The sequence below is a fragment of the Pinus tabuliformis genome, chromosome 2_2 (assembly GCF_031772625.1).
Source record: "Pinus tabuliformis cultivar Carrire ecotype Pingquan chromosome 2_2, CPIR1, whole genome shotgun sequence".
Classification (NCBI taxonomy): Eukaryota; Viridiplantae; Streptophyta; class Pinopsida; order Pinales; family Pinaceae; genus Pinus; species Pinus tabuliformis.
In genome coordinates this window covers 143,100,201-143,115,172 of record NC_142300.1, presented here as the reverse complement: position 1 = coordinate 143,115,172, position 14,972 = coordinate 143,100,201, and positions in this window count along the sequence as shown.

Here is a 14,972-nt window from a genome sequence, read left to right as displayed (position 1 = left end):
GTGGATTAAAGCTCTTCTTTCAACGGATTAGAGCCTTCCTTAAGAGCGGATTAAGGCTCCTCTTTGACCTGTAGCTAGGGCAACTTCTACTGCGGCTAGGGCATCATCAACATACTCTTAGTGTCTCTCTCCTTCACCAAAAACCCAAGACGTGGTGAGGAGGAGATCACATGAAGAGTGTGTCTAAAAGACTTCACATCCTCTCTTATTTATACTAAAATCGTAAGGTTGAATAGACATGACGTTTTGGCTTCTAGAGCCTACATAAGAGCTGGTCGGCTTGATAATAATTACATAAACAAAATAAATTCATATCTCCATAAATACTTATTGGAATTGGATGATATTTGGATCAATCCTACACCTCTCGACGAGAGGGATCCAATAAAATTATCAGCTACCATAAATAAGCTGACCCACATGGATTTTTGCCCTAGTTTCCAATTTAACACTCCCTCTCAACTAGGGGGAACTCCATCTGCTGATCCATATGTCCACCTGTACTATCTCTGCCATCAGTGCCCTACACTGCTCTACCCATCTTTGCTCAGCTCTGCTGGCTCTGCTCTACTCTACTCAGCTCTGCTGGCTCGGCTAGCTCTGCTCTGTTGGCACTGCTAGCTCTGCTCTTCTTAGCTCTGCTGGCTCTGCTAGCTCTGCTCTGCTGGCTCTGCTAGCTCTGCTCTTCTCAGCTCTGCTCAGCACTGCTGGTTCTGCTAGCTCTACTCTACTCAGCTCTGTTGGCTTTGCTTTGCTCTGCTGGCTCTGCTAGCTCTACTCTGCTCTGTTGGCTCTGCTAGCTCTGCTCTGCTCAGCTCTTCTGAACTATGAAGAAGAAGAATTGATCGAGAATGTCTCATACCATTCTCCACTGACCCAAAGTCAGACTCAGAGTGCATACCACTGGTCCCAGACCAGTCTCAACCGACCCGAAGTCAGCATCATAGTATGTACAACTCTCACTGGTCCTAGACCAGTCCTGCACTGACACGAAGTCAGTCTCGGAGTATGTACCTGTTGGAAATAATACTGAGAGGGGGGGGGGTGAATCAGTATTATCAGATCAGATAAAACTTTTCAATTTCATACTCAGAAACATATACGCGACTTCAGATAAGTGAACCCGCGTGTACACGCGACTGTGTCTAATGCAACTAGTGTATACCCAGAGATCTTATAATTCAGTTAGCTTAATCTTCAGTAAATGCATCAGAACATTATTAAGCAATTTAACAGTAAACAGGCGCAGTATAACAGAACAGAACATCACACAAGAGCCACACACATGAACACCATGATATAAGGTGGAAACCCAATGTGGGTGAAAACCACCTGCTGCAATTCGTCTCTTTCTTCTTTAATGAGAAACTTCTTTTACAATGTACTGGTGCAGTCCTTTACCAGTACGCAGGCTACAACCTGCAGAGGGCTACAACCCTCTCTCGTTTTCCAACTACTTCTGGAAGGGAGTTACAACCCCCTCAGCTCTTGTACTAGCTGATCCATTTACTAGTACGTAGGTGCTGACCCTACAACCTTCAAGGACCACGTTTCATCAATTTTCAGACTGGATCCAAGAGTACAAAGCAAACATTACCGCAATACAATCATCAACTTATACTTGCATCATAATTCATTAAACAACCCAATACCGAATCATTGAAACCCTGTCATCAAGAACACAGAACCCAAACTAGAATCCAGAAATCTGCAACAACCACCAGAATCAGCAGCAACCTGAAATATTAACTCTTATCATGCATACGCTACTTCACTGTACCAAAACGGCGTGTATACGCGCTTTCTCCAAAGGCAACCCGCGTGCAGATCTAGAAATGATTACTTCTGCCTTCGCTGTCAGATCCGACCCTTACCAAGCGTCCCGAACAGATAACCAGCAATACCAGATCCTCTCACTGCGTCAGACACTCACAATCCATACTTCTTTGCCTAGTGATCTTCTCCTTATATAGCCTTAGGCCTTGTTCAATACCAAGAGCCAAAACCATAGAAACACAATACCATCAACCTCGAAACTAGGGATCAACACGTCCGTCGAGACATTATGGTCCAAAACCATAGGCACAACTTCCAAGGTCTAACTACCACGGACCAAAGGTACTTTTCACATGTACGTGCTTTTACTGAAGCCAACCTGCGTGTACACGCGGATTCTCCTTGCTGAACCTGCGTATATATCTTTCTTGTCCTGCTGTACTGAGATCTATCCTCTGATCAAGTTGCCATCACCTATACCAACCTCTGAGCACCTGTACCAACCTCGGAGTGAGTTGCCATCAAGGACAACACTTGAAACATAATGCCAACAGTACCACTGGTCCCAGACCAGTCTCAGCCGAACTGAAGTCAGTGTCATAGTATGTACAACTCCTACCACTGGTCCCAAACCAATATCATTGATCCCAGATCAATGGAGGACATCCTAGAGTAGGGAGTACGGTAGATACAACGATGCGTCCATCGATACTACTATGGTCCCTAACTTCATTTCCCTGCTCATTGATCAGATGAGAGGTACTTCCCATGAGTCCCAGACTGCATGGGTAGGATGCCTCGACAGGAGAACTTAATCAATCCTGTCCTCACAGGAGAACACATCAATCCTGCTACAATCGCCATGGAGAACACATCAATCCAGGCCGCCATGGAGAACACATCAATCCAGGCCTCACAGGAGAACACATCAATCCTGCTACAATCGCCATGGAGAACACATCAATCCAGGCCTCACAGGAGAACTAATCATCCTGCTACACAAGAGAGCGAATCATCTCGTTCCAGCGCACACCACCAGGGGAGGGTGAGTCACCCTGTGGTTGTATGTTGCTCCAGTAGAACTGCAAGCCCCCCAGAGCTCCCAGAGCTCAATGTATGCAACATGCAGGACCCTTTTACAAAGGTCTCTCGATGACTCCAAGTCGTTCGGGAAAATCACAAATTTGATCTTTCCTCAGGGCTCTATCCTGTATATCATCTTAGTGCGATGGAGCCTCCTTGATCATCAACTTACCATATCCTAGATAAGGCAGTATTTGATGTCTATCTACTGGAGCAATTGTCAAATACGAGATTCCTCAATAATCGAATCCCACCTCTAGTTGTCACAGAGAATCACAGTGGTATTCATCATGTCTACAAACAGCTCACTGAAGAGCTTCAACAGCCAGACTGCCTCACAGAAGGCCATACTATCAGCAATGTATTCTGCCTTGGTGGTGCTCAGAGTCACTGATTTCTGCTTCCTACTCATCTAGGATATTGAGGCAGATTCCAAAGAGAAACAGCACTAAGAAGTGCTCTAGTGATCCTCTATACTGCCTGCCCACTCATCATTTGAATAATCATGTGGATTCATATTTCCGGCAGTGTATCTCAATTCATGAGAGATTGTGCCCTGAAGATATCTTAGAAGATTCTTGGCACCAATCTAGTGAGGCTCAACCAAATATGAGCTCACCATGCTAACTGCAACACAGATGTCCGGACAGAGGTTCTCCAAGAACATCAACGCAAATGAGTTTATGAAAATCAGAGGCATTTCCCAAATCAAGTCCGACATTACTACAATATAACCTTTGAAAGTTAAGATCCTCGAGGTAGTCACAGGCTAGCAGTTTATCTTCCCATATTTAGAATCCAACTCCCTCTGTGTTCTACAAATGAGAGGGTCTGCACCCGTCAGACATAGGTGCCGATATGAGAGGTGTATCATCCACAACCTTCGAGTAATGGTTTGGATCGGTTTCACTCCTAGTGAGTCTCAGCTGCTTAGATAACTATCAATCCTCTCATACTACGCCCGAGGTGTTTTGCTTCAAGCCATAGAGGGCTTTCTTCCACCTGTATATATGAGATTTCCTGATCATGATTCTCAAACTCCTTGGGTTGTTCCAAACCTGTGGACCTGCTGCATGAGGGGAATGGTCCCCTTATAATATTTTCCTTCGGTACATTTCAGACATGTACCTTCATGCTTCCTTTTGAATTCAGGCATCCAAGTCACAATCTGACTCACAGAAGTCCGGTGCTGAGTCAATGGACATGGTCCCCAGTGGACTTCCTATAACTTGATACAACCCTGAACTCAAAAACATCTTTGAAAGATCTATTTTCAAACACGTACCTTTCCATTGATAAGTGCCATCCTGTAACCTTTGACTTCCATTTCTGAGATGGACATCAGGTTCTTCTTGCGATCAGGTACATATAAGAGATTCAGGGGTTCCTTGCTTTTGTGGAAGAGTTGACCATTTCCTTGATGACCTGCATTACCAGTCATTCCTTTTGATCATTGAATATGTCCCAGGAATTATTTTTATCTTCATCAAGAGATGTGTCTCTGCCATGTGGACACTCCTTCGTATAACAGTCGAACTTATTTCAAGAAGGCATCCGCCTTTTCTTCCAGCCTTAGATCCGAACTTCCCAATGAAGTGATCTTAAGATGGACCATCAGAATCTTCCACTGCACCATTCTGATAACATTTTCCGCTTTGACTTCAACCTAGGTGAATTATGAGGAACCCATTGATCCTTCTGCCTTGTCCCAACTGTCTTCGGTGATTGCTCTTTCACTCTTGCTTGGGCATTGTCTTCACCTTAGCTCTGATACCATGTTGATTTTTGGTATGTTCTATGCTAGAGAAATTTATTTAAATTTTCACAGTTAGCAATCACATCAGCATTATGATAAACTGCAGATAGAACATAAATATAATATGCAGAAGACAAGCCAAGACAAGAGGACACAAGATATGGCGCAAGCCAGGGACAAATCCCAATGTGGGGAAACCCTTGATAAATTCTTCTTCTATGTTCTTCAATGGTTCAACAGAGAGAGATATAGTACATATATATCAGAAGTCAATATTTTGACTTGACAAGATAAGAGATCAGTCATCAAAGATCTTCACCATGAAGATAACACAAAATGAGGTTGCAGATCTGCTCCCAAGGACTGAAGATATGCAGCAGATGAACAGCTCAGTCAATTACCCAGATTACTGAAGCTTTCTTTCCATAAGACTCTCCTTCCTTTTCTGCTTTACTGATCATGTCAAGGCTACTAATCTGGTATCTTTCATGAGGACGGGTGCATGGCAGACCTGGTCATTTGTTCGGGCACAAACTCTGAGAGCCATAAAACCTTAAACATACCCCACAGTTCGCCTGATTACTGCAGCTGGCCTTCATACAATCTTCCAGTGATACGCTGCCTTATAGGGCTTCTTACCTTCTAAGCGTAGCTACTAAAAAGGCCTCCAACTGTTGGCTATGGCCTGTGGCCTAGCCCAATAGTGGATTGTAGCTTTAGTCTCTTCAAACAGTGATCTAAACAGCCCTTTAAACAACTATCCCTAGCTCCTCCTTTTTGCGGATTCTTCTGCCTAGCATACTGAGATCAAGAACAGCTTGATCATGCCCAAACAATCCTGAAATAGGCCATGTTGTCACCTATAGAAATGTGGCATTATGTCAGTGACTTAGGTGACAACAACTGGGTCTCTTGGAGCTACGTATAAGGGCTGCCCTTACTATGGCTAAGGGCATTACTAGACAACTACTTAAGGCCTCCATTTGTTGTGCCTGGAACCTCCTTCTTTGACTGCGGCTAAGGCAGATTCGTGTAGGTCTCCTCATAAGCCTGCAGCTTACTGCAACTTGGGCATCACTACGACTAAGGCATCATTGCGGTTATGGCATCACTGCGGTTATAGACAGACTTCTCTGCAGCTACCTTTGTCTCCTTTTCTTTGCCCCCAAGCACAGTCTCCTTTGCATCAATTGTAGACCGAATTATGAGCCTTCTTCTTGCTGCGTACAGACTTCTCCATTACAACTTCTAGGGCTTCTTCAGTTAGCGTATTAAGGCTCCTCCTTGACTGCGCATAAGAGCCTCTTGGACAACAGATAAGGGCCTCCATTAAGTGTGGATTAAAGCTCTTCTTTCAATGGATTAGAGCCTTCCTTAAGAGCAGATTAAGGCTCCTCTTCGACCTGTAGCTAGGGCACCTTCTACTGCGGCTAGGGCATCATCAGCGTACTCTTAGTGTCTCTCTCCTTCACTAAAAACCCAAGATGTGGTGAGGAGGAGATCACATGAAGAGTGTGTCTAAAAGACTTCACATCCTCTCTTATTTATACTAAAAGCGTAAGGTTGAATAGACACGACGTTTTGGCTTCTAAAGCCTACATAAGAGCTGGTTGGCTTGATAATAATTACATAAACAAAATAAATTCATATCTCCATAAATACTTATCGGAATCGGATGATCTTTGGATCAATCCTACACCTCTCGACGAGAGGGATCCAATAAAATTATCAGCTGCCATAAATAAGCTGACCCGCATGGAGTTTTGCCCTAGTTGCCAATTTAACAATGTCGCGCCCCGGCGCCCAAAATTTGGGGTTTCCATGTGGCACCCAAAAGGTGGGGTTTCCATGCGGCACCCAAGATGTGGGGTTTCCATGTGGCGCCCAAAATTTGGGGTTTCCATGCGGTGCCCAAAACGTGGGGTTTCCACCCGGTGCCCAAGATTTGGGGTTTCCATGCGGCGCCCAAGATGTGGGGTTTCCATGCTGCGCCCAAAATTTGGGGTTTCCATGCGGCTCCCAAAACGTGGGTTTTCCACCCGGCGCCCAAAATTTGGGGTTTCCATGCGGCGCCCAAGATCTGGGGTTCCCATGCGGCACCCAAAATGTGGGGTTTCCAGGCGGCGCCAAAAATTTGGGGTTTCTAGCCGACGCCCAAAATTTGGGGCTTCCATGTCTCGCCCAAAAATTGGGGTTTCCACTCGGCGCCCAAAATTTGGGGCTTCCATGCGGCACCCAAAATGTGGGGTTTCCAGGCGGCGCCCAAAATTTGGGGTTTTCGCCCGGCGCAAATTTTTTTGGGGTTTACAAGTCTCGCCCAAGCCTGGGGAAAATTGGGGTTTCTATGTCGCGCCCCGGCGCCCAAAGCGGGGGAAACTTGGGGTTTCCATGTCGCGCCCCGACCGAAACCGGCGACGCCCAAGCCTGGGGAAACTTGGGGTTTCTGAGTCGCGCCACGACCGAAACCGGTGGCGCCCAAGCTTGGGAAAACTGGGGGTTTCCAAGTCACGCCCTGGCACCCAAGCCTGGGGAAACTTGGGGTTTCCATGTCGCGCCACGACCAAATTTGGCGACGCCTAAGCCTGCGGGGACTCGGGGTTTTCCATGTCGCGCCCTGGCACCCAAGCTTGGGAAGCTTGGGGTTTCCATGTCGTGCCCTTGATGGAACCATGAATTTCCGCATTTTACAGCACGAGGGAAACGCGGGGAACTTTGGGTTTCCATGACGATGCAAACCAGCTCGCAAGTCTCGGGAACTTGGGGTGTTTCGAAACTGCTACCCAAGTCTGGGGAACTCGCTGTTTCCATGTCGCGGCACACCCTGAATCGCCCGAGAGTCTGTGGAACTTCGGATTTCCATGTTGTGGGGCCACGAAGAGCTGCCAAAGTCAGGGGAACTCAGGGTGTCCATTTCGCGGCGTGATGAAAACTGCTACCCAATTCAGCGGACAAACACTGGGTTTCCATTTCTCGTCACAACAAAAATTGCTACCCAAGTCTGGGAAATGCGGTGTAAGGACCTGCGGTTCGGTTTCTCCCCGTTGGTCCGAAGTGCAAACTCTATGACTGAAATGTGGGAAGGGACATAAGTATAATGCGCATTAGAGGTGGAGCGATGGTTGGTTCATAGCGTGGGAGCATTTGGCATAACCCATGGGCTGACTCACATGCTGGGGCGACTTGAACGAAGGATTGTTTGCCGACCAGCAATCGGATGGCAAGTTTGCGACGTGTAAGGGCGTTTTGGCACGCGGTGGTCGAGTCGGCCTGGGTAGCGACTTGCCCAAACGCTCGTATAAATATGGAAAGGCGTTGGAGCATTTGGCATTCATTCGAAGATGGAAATTCGAACATGAGCATTCGATGATCAAGAAAAAAATACGAAGTAGTGGAGTAGGTCGCAAAAGAGGCACGGGCATATATGCACCCTCTCTAGGGCAAGCACACACGATACGCACAGGGTTCGGTTATCGGGTGAGGACGCGGGTAGGGAAGGCACTCGCCGTTCGGTGTGACACGGGGTGTCTTGAGTAGGTCACCTGCCCATCGTGGAAGAAGAAACGCGGAGGTGTCTCTGGTGACTCGGGTAAGTCGCCCGCCCGTCGTGCAACAGGAAACGCTGGGTGACTCGGGTGAGGTCGCTCCACCGTCGTGTAGTGGTAAACGAGGTTCGGTCGACGAGTACGGTTGGCAGCTCGTGTGAGGGCGCACCCACCCAGCTCGGGCAAGGAACTCAGTTGGCACACGGAGGTGTTGCCTATTTGTAAAATTGGCTAAGTATGAAACTTGGTGTTTCCCAAGTATACTTGTAAAGCCTCGTAAACATTGTAGGGTTGAATAATATATTGTATTCGGGCAGACTCATTGTTCAGGGAGTTGCCCCTCCCTTTACACTGTGCAATTGTGTTCTTCATGTATAATTGCTGATGATAATGAATGTGTATGGGTGCTCATTGGCATAAAGGAAACATAATAATACTTGGTTGCGAAAAACAAACTAAGTAGACTAATGGTTAGGCGTAGTCCATGAACATAAGTATTGGTGAAAAGAAAGTGTTCGGTGGCACCACACCTCGCCAAGTACGTCTGGAAGAGTACTGTAGGCCTGGGGGCGTGAAACGCGGGGTTCCCATGTCGCTTGCGCCGTGTTGGGGATGGCGCACACCCCTTGATACCTGCACGATGGGCGAGCCACCGATGGAAGGCGCGCGGGCGACCCTTGTTGCGTGCCCGGATGAAAGAGGTGACCATGTGCGGACGAGTCAGGATGCGAGCAGGTGTGCGACGTGCGGCGATGGGTGTAATCGGCGAGGTGTTGGAGCCGACCCATGGGTGCGACAGTGCACACGAAGGGATGTGGAGGTTCGTTGGAATGGGGCGTGTCGAGGTTATGTGGCAGGTCAGCCGGGCATGCATGTTGATGGAGCCAACCCTTGTTATCCTTGAGAGACACGGCCCTTGGGCGAAAGGATGCGTATAAGTAAGGAGGATGGCGTTTGACGAAGGGACATCGAACTCAGACTTCCACATCGCAGAACAAGTGCGAAGGAAGGAGTTGGCGAAAATGGAAGGAAGAGAAGGACGCGGGTAAGAGGGCTGCACCGGTGGGCGGATTACATAGGGCGGGTCGAGCTTGGTAGCGTGGATAGGTAGAGCGGGGCGGGTTACCATCCAGGCAGGTAGGCCGCACTACATGCGGGCCATGCGCCCTCACTATGGACCGCACCGACGGGCAGAGTTTGGGTGCCGCGAAAGGGAAATTTGGGCGGACAGGTTCGCAGTTCAAGTGTGGAGTTGTGTCATGTAGGCCGCGGGCCAGTGCAGCACGACCACACGACACGACATGTTGAAAGAATAATTGAAGAAGATAAATTTATGGTAAGTTATTTTCGCTGCATTGTTAAGAACACTTACTGGAAAATTGACCGAGTGTTGAAGTAGGCGCAGACCGTGTACTCAAGTATTGGTAAAAGGAAAAAGTACGGCGGTGCCGCACCCTCTTATGCCTGGTTGAAATACTGCCACTAGGATAGGAGCGTGACATGGGGTCTCCCGGTCCCTCCTCGACAAAGGTCACCAAATTTTGGGGTACCCGGGGATTCCATGTCCCGCCTTGTCGAAAGTATCCCAAGTGCGGGAAATTTGGGGTTTCCATGTCTCGTCGCGATGGAAATTGCCCCAGGTGCAGTAAACTTGGTGTACATCAAGCCTGCAACCTCACATCAAGAAAAAGGCTCGGTTGGTCAAGAGAATGAAGGTTTCTTCATTGGTAAAGGACCTCACTAAGTATCAAAGGTTGGAGTCCCTTCTAGAGCTAGTCCACCATGGACTATCAAAAGTTGAAAGAAGGATAGAGTGCCGGGGAACGAAGCGCCGAAGAAACAAAGTGCAGAGAGGAGGAAGGACTCGACTTGTGCTTGGGGGATATTATTGTCAAGGGTCTAGGGCTTCGCAATGACCAATAAGAAGCTTCAATGAGGGAAATTTACGAAAGGGTTTTCCTCTCTGAGAGAGAGAGAGAGGTTTTTCCCTGGCAGAGAGCCAACATCTTGTGTTCTTGTTCTTATGTTTTTGGCACCAGTTTGATGAAAGTAAACACACATGCATTAATAAGAAGAGAAGAAGATTAAGATAACACGATAAATTGCAAAAGAGCTTCACAAATTGTTATCAAGTCTAGAAGAATCCCACTATACCCCATTGCCCCTGATTCTTCAACGTGGTATCGGAGCTAAGGTGACACATCAAGGAAAGGGAATCTCAAGAACATCCGCAAGGTTGAAGCGTCAAGCCAAGAAGTCTCAATCGCATCAAGGAAAAGAAGGTCTACCATCTATCATTCCTCATGGAAGGCTACAAAGCAAGAAGAAACGCCTTGTATAAAGGCACCTACAAGAAGAACAAATCAAAGAGGGACCTACATCAAGCTACACCATCTTGAAGAATGAAAGGCACTACGAGTCAAGTCATCAAGCAAGTCCATTTGAAGAAAGCAACTTGAACAACATCAAGATCTAAGGAAGGAAAGCCATCAAGTCTTCAAGAAGAAAGCAAGTTCGCTACATCTCAAACTCTATCAAGTAAGTATATGTCCCCTTCTGAGTATACCTCAGTGTCTTTTTGCAAGGAAAGTAACAAATTGGTTGGGGCCACTACATGTCCAAAGTCGAATGGTTTGGATGCCAAGAGTATGGACGCTACAAAAGGGATTGTCCTAAACTTAAGAAGGACAACAACAACAAGAGAAAAAGGGAAGAAGCTCATGTAACTCAAGAAGTGAAAGAAGACAACAAGAAGAAAAAGAAGGAAGATCCTCCTATGACTAAGTCAACCTCTTTGCTTAAAGTCTTCTTTCAAAGGGGGCAGAGGTCTCATTGGGGTCCCATTTATGGGATTCAAGAGAGGATGATATACAGGCGAGAGTGGATGAAGCAAGAAAGGCTACACCAATCGAGGAGAACTATCAAATAAAGCCACAATGATAAAAACATAATCAAGGTGAGGTATGTATGCATCAAATTTTAAGTCATGTTGCCATATATATTGATTGGGTCATGGGAAAAGTTCTAGAATCATGATCAAGAATAAAAGGATCTCTTTTGCCAACGACATGGTCGGAGGCATGTGCTACAGTGGAGTAAAGGTCAACATGAAGAAGTGCTCTCATAAGGAGTATAAGGTGGTTGACCAATCAATCCAATAAGAAGCAAATGAAGAACATCGCGGTCACAAAGAATAACTATTTGACAAGATTCCTCAACATCTCTCGAAAGAAGGCACGGCAACTCTGACAAAGGAAGAAAAAGATGAAGGACCCTTGACACCTACGAAGGCCTTGGAGATAGTAAGGTGCAGATAACCGATTCAACTCTACAAATATGTCATGATGAAGAGCAATATCACGATTAAGTCATGAAGGGCCACTAAATCAAAGTACGAGAACAAGTGAGTACAACTAAGCATCCTTGTGATAAGTGTTATGAAGGAAAGAAAAGGTGACAAAGGAGTAGCTAGATGACAAAAAGGACCTGATATATATCAAGAAGGCCACTTTCCACGAAGGGAGCAATGACATGACAAACCAGGGGGGAAAGTGATCGATGGCCGGTACCCTGCCAAGAAGAAGTTCAAACAAAGACTTCATGACATCGAAGGAAAGAAGGAGATCAAGCGGCTGAAGGACCCACGAAGAAGACGTTGTTGATGAATGGACAAGTCCCTAGCTAAGAGGGAGTTCTAACAAGTTCCCAAATACAAAGGAGCTTGGGCAAGTTCCTTATCAGAGGAAACTTGGGCATGTCTTCCCCAATCAAGGGGAAGAGATAGACACAACATTCTTGTCTTCACTTGGCAAGAAATAACGGGAGGATTGGGCAATCATTTGGCATCTGATGCTCTTTGAGGATGTGTAGGGCACCCAAGACAAGAGTAGGCAAGAGGAGCGATATTCTTTGAGGGATGGGAACCCAAGATAAGAATTTTCCTGGAAGGTCATACTCAGGGAACACCTGGGTGGGTATGTACCTTTAGAGACAATGACCAAGGTGTTTATAAGCCATTGGCTTCGCCAACATTGTGCTCTGGTATTATGAGAGATAAAGTTGTTAGTCAAGGCCTTGCTATGAACAATGTTGGCTAATATGATGCTATAACAGATGGGTTGCCAATCCGGTTTCTCTTATGTGAATTATTCAAGATTGAAAAATAGCCAAACACCTTGTAATGATTTATGAATACCTCCCTAGTTGAGAGGGGGTGTTGAATAAAGTGTAACTGGGTTCGGTCTTTGTTGTGGAGGTAAATCCTCTCTGCGGACAGAGACGATCCCTACTAGCCCAGACCGGGTCTAGCAACAATCACACAATGCTATCACGCAAGTTCCTAATTGCAAATAAAAAAGTAGATGGTGAGAACCTACTTGGATTCCAATGCTAGTGTTCGTCGAAGAGATGCCGCCTTCGTTCCTTTGCTTTGGCCGGTCACGATCCACACGATCTCCGTGACTAGATACGTGCACATGCAAAGAACAACATGAAAAAAAGCGTAAAATCTAGTATATGCAATTATATATCAGTCAGAAAAGATATAACCCAACATCAAACATGAAACAATGAGAGTGGAACCATAATGATAGTCATCTATTATTGATAAATAACAGAGAAGAGTACAACCAAAGTTCTGACGTCGAATCTTTCTCAAGAGGGTCCAACCAGCAAGTCTCTCAAGCATTCACCCTTGGAGGTAGATCTCCCAAGACAAAACTCTCTCTCACACAAGTTTACACAAGAAAGAAACACTTCACAACCTTCCTTAAGCTCCCTAGCAATCCCACACTTGTCACACCAACTACCTATCAAGTTCACACACTAGCAGCAACACTCCAAGCACTATCAATTCCAAAAAACTAGCTGCTCATGGCAATGGTAGAGGCTTAAATAGGAGAAGGAGTCTCCATGAATGGTGGGAGGATGAGCTTATATCCAAGGAAGGTGGCTCAAATGACGAAACAGACATGCCAGAGAAGGGAGGGCGACATTTACAAGGCCAACAACCAGGTCTGGAGTCATCTGGAAGGCCGGCTGTTAGAACAAACTCACCCAAACTGGATCAGCGCGGGTCCATAATTGCACTGGAGCGCTGACATCGCAGCTGAATAACAAAGAAGGTCGTGTCAGCCGATCAGGTATGAATAACAGACGCGTTGTCACATGAAATTCGACTAGCCTGGGAAACCCATGTGCTTCCGTGCTGGCAGCACATTCTGTCTGTTATGGAGCGCTCGTCAGTGTATTTACCTTGACCACACTCGCGCTGATAGAAAAAACTTTGGCAAAGTGGGTCATTTGGCAACATTAGAGAGCATGATCATGATTGACTTGGACTCATGACACAGTAGGAAGACTGACAGGGAGACAGTGACAAATTACTGTGTAACAGATGCCCACTAAAGCATGAAGCCCGAGAGAGGGGGAGGGGTGAAATGCTTTACGAAACTGGGTGAACTGGAACACCACCAGGAAGAACCTGCACGTATGTACATATGATAGTTCTGATAATCGATTACATGTAGTCCAGGCATGGGAACAACCATCCAAAATACATACGAAGGAGGTCTGTGGTATGGACGCAGCCACCCAGCTAAAGAGACCATGATGATAATAAAGGTATGGTCGCAGCCATCCATCAATGAGTCATGTAATGGTTATAATAATCCACAAAATTGCAACCTGGATTGAAATAGACAAAATCCAGGGTCTTGCGCTCCGCCTCGACCCGAACAAAGTACAAATCCAAGCATGTGAATATGGGAGTTGAAGTCGAACATGCAAGAACATTGTCTGATTACCGGTCAATGATGAAAACTGTTAACAGACGCGAGAGGGACCACCAATAATGACAATGGTCCTCAAGGTACTATAGGTACAATCCACGGCGTGCGAATCAATGAGCTGTCGTCGAACACCCACAGAATCATTCGATCGGAGGCCAATGATGAAAACCTCGTGACGAACACGAAGAACCTGCCATTGAGGCATGCAGGCTATAAGGCACCGAAGGGAGTCTCTAGATCAGCTTCCTAGATAATGAGCTGAAGTCGACAGGAAGTGACCTTGATCAAAGGTGGGCCATAGTGTTTCCCACATCATTGACATGAGACAGAGGAAGAATTTTGTGGTGAATGAGAAGTATGTGAGGTATCAGAGGGAGGTTGTAATTCTGCAGAAGTCAACTTCTCTTGAACATATCGGCGGCACGACAGTGGACTTGGCAGTATTTGACATCAGTGGATCAAAGGTCATGTTGATGAGGCAATGAGTAGATGAGAGGTCAAATAGGATAACCCAAACCCACGGAGGCTAGTGTAAAAACAAGATGAGATGTCCCCACCCAGACACGAATGCAGATAAGTGCCATGTTCAAGAGCGACATACTGCCGACACGACAATGATTATGATTCCATTTTCCCCACCATTGCTGGCGAGTACCCCAGTTATTTTTAACAATCTTGATGGGGATAGCATATGCTTGTGAGCGTCATTTTGACGGAGTCTGATGTCATTAAGTTTTAATGAGTCTGACAAAGGAAGAACTCGACGTCTTTTCCTGTTTAGAGAGTCTAAAAAGACAGCAGAAAAGAAAACTCCAGGGGGGTCCTTTTTCGTAAAGTTGTGTCTCTTGAGCCCGAAAAAGTATAAAACAATGCTCGAAAGAACCGCCCGACCAGTATGATCGAGGAGTACTTTTCGTAAGTAGTGACTTCGGCCCGAAAAAGTAGAAAAGCGGTCTGAGGTACGTCGTTTTGGAGCCAACAACGAGTTCGAAACGACAAAAACGACAATCTTTTTTAGTTTAAACG